The sequence below is a fragment of the Brachyhypopomus gauderio genome, chromosome 12, assembly GCF_052324685.1.
Source record: "Brachyhypopomus gauderio isolate BG-103 chromosome 12, BGAUD_0.2, whole genome shotgun sequence".
In the NCBI taxonomy this organism is placed as follows: domain Eukaryota; kingdom Metazoa; phylum Chordata; class Actinopteri; order Gymnotiformes; family Hypopomidae; genus Brachyhypopomus; species Brachyhypopomus gauderio.
Genome location: NC_135222.1, coordinates 497,740 through 503,717, shown reverse-complemented (window position 1 = coordinate 503,717; position 5,978 = coordinate 497,740). Strand labels below are relative to the sequence as shown.

The following is a 5,978-nucleotide window of genomic DNA, read 5'->3' as shown; positions in this document are numbered from 1 at the left end:
GGGAGGGGGGGGGTGGATCTAGGGGGATGGGTTTGGGGGGATGCTGATGGATCCTGTGTTCAGCAGGATTTGACCTGTTTTAGTCATAACGTGGCTCTCACTATGAGAATGTATGTAATGCTAATGCTGCCAAGAGGGAGTGACTAGCACCAACAGACAGCATCCTAATAATCATACAAAGTATGTAAAATTGAAGATTTAAATATCACTGAGATGTTTCTGTTGTACCCACAACCATAAACATCAATGTAGCTTCTTTTCATAGTTTATCCTCTTTATAATTGCTTTCTTTATTGTGGTTGTATTCACAAACACTGGGGGAGAAAATATCCCCATCATCATATACTGTAGTCTGAACAATGCAATGGGGGTGGGTGGTGAGCTTTTACAAAAAAGAAAATCATTATTCTTTATAACATGTCTATCAAGAAGATCCTTTGACCTACAATTTAGCAATATTTAAAACTGCTACAGAAAATGAGTGGAAAGATGGTAGTATAATTGATGCACATTTTCACTAAAGGCTTTGTTTTTAACCCCTCCTTACCAAAGTTGGGCCAGAAATAATGCGGTTGTGGGTCTAAACAAATGAAATGAAAATATAATTTTATTGCCTTGATTTCCCCTTAGAAACCATATTCTTTTTCCAGGCCTGTGTGTGTGCGTGTGTGTCTGTGTGTTTTAAATATTCAAATAATTATTCACCCATATTTACAACCCTTAATGATGGATTTATACCCTAAGTTATTCTAAGTTATTATCTATGAAAAAACTGAAAAAATGGGTTTAGCTACAGTGGAAACGAGTTATGTAAGTGAAGACTATATGGTTTGTGAAAATGAAGAATACTGTAAATACATTTTTATTTATTCATATTAGTGGGTGTAACACTTAGTCAACACTTCAGTGGTGTCTGCTGATTCCAAGTGCTTCTGATTCCACTAGTGGACATTCAGTGTGAATTAATGCAGATTCACACTGGCGAACTCGTATTCAGTCATATATTTTCCATACTAATGTGAACAGAACGTAGCAGCATCCGGTGTGTGATGTCTCCCTGCATTAACCCAGTTCATGTGGGCTTCTGCACTCGAAAATGTTCCGACCCAGCTCCGCACACAGCAAGGGCGCTGTATCACGACAGGGCACGTGGGGGATATGCGCGTGAACCCAGTATGAAAGAAAAACCCCTAGAGATTACGAAACACGCCAGGACGCAAGACGTGGTCATCTGCTGTCCATCAGGCGGGTTCACCGAATGACCGGCTCACCGTAGGCTACGTATTGAGGAGACTTCCACTCGGTCGCTTATCCCACGAAAGCCCTTATTGATCCCTCTTGCTCTTTTCAATCACTGCCCTGTTTTAAGATGGCCGACTGTAATCTTTGTTGTGGCCCCTCCCCCACTGCTTTCGCAATGTGTTGTTCACCAAGACACCATCTGTAATTATACTGCTGGTGAAGGCCTCTGACATGTAAAACTATCAAAGCATTGCATGGGGCCCTCCTGACTGAGGACTACATAAGACAGCATTTTCTTGCTTGTGAGCAGCTAATATCTGAGATGCAGTTTTTGGTTATTTACAGGTGGATTTTACTTAGACTAAGAGTTAGTCCTATAACTCAAACCTTTTAAAAATAAATCCAATGTGCCCCCTGTGTGCAAAGGTTAAAGGTTAAGACTCAGATTGTTCTGCTTGTAACTTCTACTTTCTGTGGTGACAGGCAACAAAAATCTCACAGGCTGGATGTTCTTAATCTGCAGGAGAGGTAGGACATCTGTTTTAGGAGACAATGTCCTCAACTCTTGTCTAGTGTTACACTTTGCCAAATTCAAAGTAATATATAAAGCAATAAAAAACGAATCTTTTAGCATTTTGCCCAAGGCAGGCGAAGAAGGTTGACTGAATTGTTGTTAATTATTGTAAAGAATGTGTGCCAGAAGTTTTGCTATGCATTCAGACTGGGGATATCTTCTGTTCTGTACTTTGATTTCATCTTTGAATAAAGAAAGAACAGGCTTGTTGAAATATGTGTTTGCACGTACTGTTTTGATTCAACATAATGCAGGATCACCTGAAACAGGTTTTGATGAACAGCAGCGATCATTAGCCTTCAAATCTGTGTTCTCATTAATAGTAAATTCGATTCATAGAGACGGTGAGAGAGTACATAATGAGATGGGGAACACCCTTAATATAGCGTCATGCTTGCATGGAATTTGAGTGATGAAAAGAGAAGATCCTTCATATTCGTATTTGTGTTGACTGTCTATTAAATTATGCCATGCCAGATGTTTGATTAATGAACACACCTCTAACACTTGTTCAGGTTTTCAACCATGGCAGACCAGTACAGGGACATTCAGCCCACACACAGCTTTAAAGGCTGATGGACGATCATGGATCTGAACGTATTATTATTATTTTTGTTTTAGCAGTTGTAGTTGGAAGTAGCAGATTTTTAAAAAAGTGATTTAATTGCAACTTGCAGATAAGAATAAAGTAATTTAAATGACCTTCATGAAGTACAGTTGGACTTTATATTCTAATGTGGCCTGCCTTTTTACCACAAAGCCAACCTGCCCCATGAATCATCCGACAGCAGAATCACACTGTTAGGCTCTCCATCTTGTAACTGAGGAAGAGGTTCTTGGAGAGGTTCCTCTTTGTCTCCAAAGATGGTTCTGTCATATATCGCTTGTGGCAGACTGGCGAGTCAGAGTGGCTCGGTGGAAGCGGTATGCTTCATTTGGTGGGATCTGATGTGGGTTTTGCTACGGTGCAGAACCGGCGGCTCCACGAAACCTTGCAGACTACCGCTGAAGCACAGCGGTTATCAGTAGGTTGCAAATCAGTATCCTCAGTAACAGGAACTCAGCTGCAGGACCAAAGCAGCAGCTCCACAGTGCTGTATGAAGGATTAGCTTCATGCTACCGAACCTTCCACTGATCGACTTGTTCCACACACAGAAATGCCTTGGCGTGGTGTGAATTTGAATTTTGTAAATCTATGTTTGATTCATAATTCAAACTCAATCAAGCTAAATATTATATTCAGACACCTTCCACTGTCAGAATGTTTCATTTAAGGTTGTGATATCTAATTTGATGAAGCAGAAAATTCAAACTGTGGTGCCACAGTGTCATGCCACAGATAAGGGAGGGCTGATTAAGAACTAACATGCATTCATAGTTCAGCATGCATTTTACTCCTATTAATATTTTAGTACTACAAATGAAGCTGCTTAGATGAAATATGTCTGTATCGTGTGAAGTTGCAGTCCTGCAAACAGTATATCAAATGGCTAACAGCGGTGTCTGAGCAAGTGTGTGAGTCTAAATACGGAGACATTAAATTTGAACAGTATGTATTTTTCATAAAAGTATTGCGTCTCCCCCCACCCCCCCCCCCCCCTTCACCAGATGACATAACGTCAGTTATTGTCTGCCTAGCCTGCTTTCTAGGCAGTTCTGATTAAATTTTTTGCCACATGTAATCAACACGGATTCAGGGACATTGGTCAGGTGTCCTGTAATCAGCTAGCAATCAATGACCAGAGTACATTTTAAGCACATATTAGGTTCTTATCAAAGGAAGTACTTGAATTTATGTAGGAAACATACAGGTTTCTTTTACTTTGTTTTAAAAGTAATACTTTGAAAAGGAAAACTTTATAAATACTAACATGGCTACAATTACAATTAGCTAGCGGGAGCCAGCTAGCTCATTATTAGCAGACTTAATCAATCTGGATGCACCATCCCTTCAAGTTATACCAGGCCCACGGATGGTAGAGGTACTGTATAGGAACTCCATGGCTGAGACGAGCTTGGAAACATGTTTACACAACAGGAATGTCTGGGTGGCCAGAGATTTTTCAATCCTAGAACAGCTTCCCTGGGTCCGTCCTATCCTCTAAAGCCTGGTTCACACTACACGACTTTTCAGTCGTCAGGTTTTTGTGCCGTTCGCACTACACGACTGGTCGTGCTGTAATCGCGAGTCTTTCAGTTGTTGTGGCTTTCACACTACATGACTGATCGGCGACGCGGGCTCACGAATTACACGACTGGGGAATCGCCGACTCATTTCAATAGCGTCAGGCTGCAGATCTCATTTGTCAGTCCACCTCTCCTCCGACACCTATCTCATCCCCGAGTCCGGGAAATGACGTCACCTTTGTCACATGCTTCAAAATAAAAGTCAACATGGCCGACCGCTCAGTGTACCAAACCACGGCTATAACAAGCAAGAATAGTTCATTACATTAAATACAGTACATTAATTAAACTCTTTGTGTATTTTTTTTGTGTTTTCTGATAGTTACGATTCTGTAGTATGTTATGGCATATCCCAAACGCAAGTCACACACACATACACAATATATATATATATATATATATATATATATATATATATATATATATGAATTTGAATATATATGGTTAGGGTAATATAAAACATTAATTCACGATGAAAACCGGCTAACTTAGTTGTTTTACTGCTAGCAACGTGGGTTTATATTTTCTCATAACATGCTAGGCTATATGCTGTAATAACAACACAATAAAGTATGCACAATAAACAAAGGGAAAAATAATTCAAGCAAGAATTTAATTTTATTTAAAAACAATGAATAATCGGAACAGAGGACAATTACAAATAATAAAAGCAAGCATTCTTGTGTAGTTGGTTATAAAATCTAGAAGGAACACCAAATCAAAAATTGAAAACAATGTAATAAAACAAAATACCGAGAAATAAAAATTAATAAAATAATAAATTATGTAAAAAAAATCTAAACAGAGGGAAAACAATGTAATAAAAGCAAGTATGAAATTTAAATATTCATAAAAACCTACACAATTCAAAAAAATACTCAAAACAATGAAAATAATGTAAACAAAATAGGCAATACAAGCAAGCATTCAGTTTTAACTGTTTTAATCAGTTCTTGGAATTATTCAAATGTTACATGTTGGGAAAAAACACTTTCAGCTTCATATCTGTTGAACCCCTCCAGCTTCCTCAGCAGAAGGATGGTGGTCTTAAAATGAGATGAATCACAGATCAGATTGGACAATGCAATGTTAAGAGCAAATCAAAAATAAATTTCAAATTACAATTGATCTTACCTCAGGAGTCATTACTTCCAAAACAAAGGATGTATTCCTCAAACTTGCTCTGTCGATTTTTAGGACAGCAAATGTCCTCTCTATGATGGCCTCAGTCTATGAGAAATAAAAAGCTAGTGTTAATTATACATTATTATGTGTTTGATTAAACAGATTAAGCTTGTGAAGTGATGACTGTGTTTGACGTACAATCATGACTTGTCACCTGAGCATAATTTAATTCAACTAATGTTTTAAAGCGAGGGTGGGGAATTCCAGTCCTGGAGTGCTTGGGTTGTTTTATGCTTGTCCTACTCCAGCATACCTGACTCAACTCAGCTGTTAACTGCCAGGTGCTTTAGAGCAGGAAAAAAAAAAAAAAGTCCAGCCCTTCATTCACGACCTGAAGAAAAAAAGAAAAAGAAAAAAAATAAACAAAATTAATACTGACTACCAAAAGCACTCTGAATAGGTTTTTTAACCAAATGTCAAAATAAAAAATAATAAACTTACTAGGCACAAAGCCGCGAGCAATCATTTCAACACTGACAGAATTCCAAAACTCTTCAATGTTTACGTCTCCATTGAAGTTTTTGGGAGGTTCCTTTAGGTCACTCACTATCAGACAAAAGACACATTTAGGCTTGGTTTCCTGGTACAGAGATTAAGCAAAGCCAAATCATACTCACTCAGGGATGAGGTGAGTTAACAGTAGGACTCAGGGATGAGGTGAGTTAACAGTAGGACTCAGGGATGAGGTGAGTTAACAGTAGGACTCAGGGATGAGGTGAGTTAACAGTAGGACTCAGGGATGAGGTGAGTTAACAGTAGGACTCAGGGAGAAGGTGAGTTAACAGTAGG

General features: G+C 38.7%; 1 long non-coding RNA gene across 1 annotated transcript; it reads right to left on the bottom strand.

Annotated features, from left to right (window-relative positions):
* Nucleotides 1–4,603: 4,603 nt before the first annotated feature.
* On the bottom strand, nucleotides 4,604–5,386 carry LOC143528865 (uncharacterized). Its single transcript, XR_013134543.1, has 2 exons — nucleotides 5,139–5,386; nucleotides 4,604–5,050 (listed from the first exon to the last, which is right to left on the bottom strand). It is a non-coding gene; the product is annotated as an uncharacterized LOC143528865 (long non-coding RNA).
* Nucleotides 5,387–5,978: the final 592 nt, after the last annotated feature.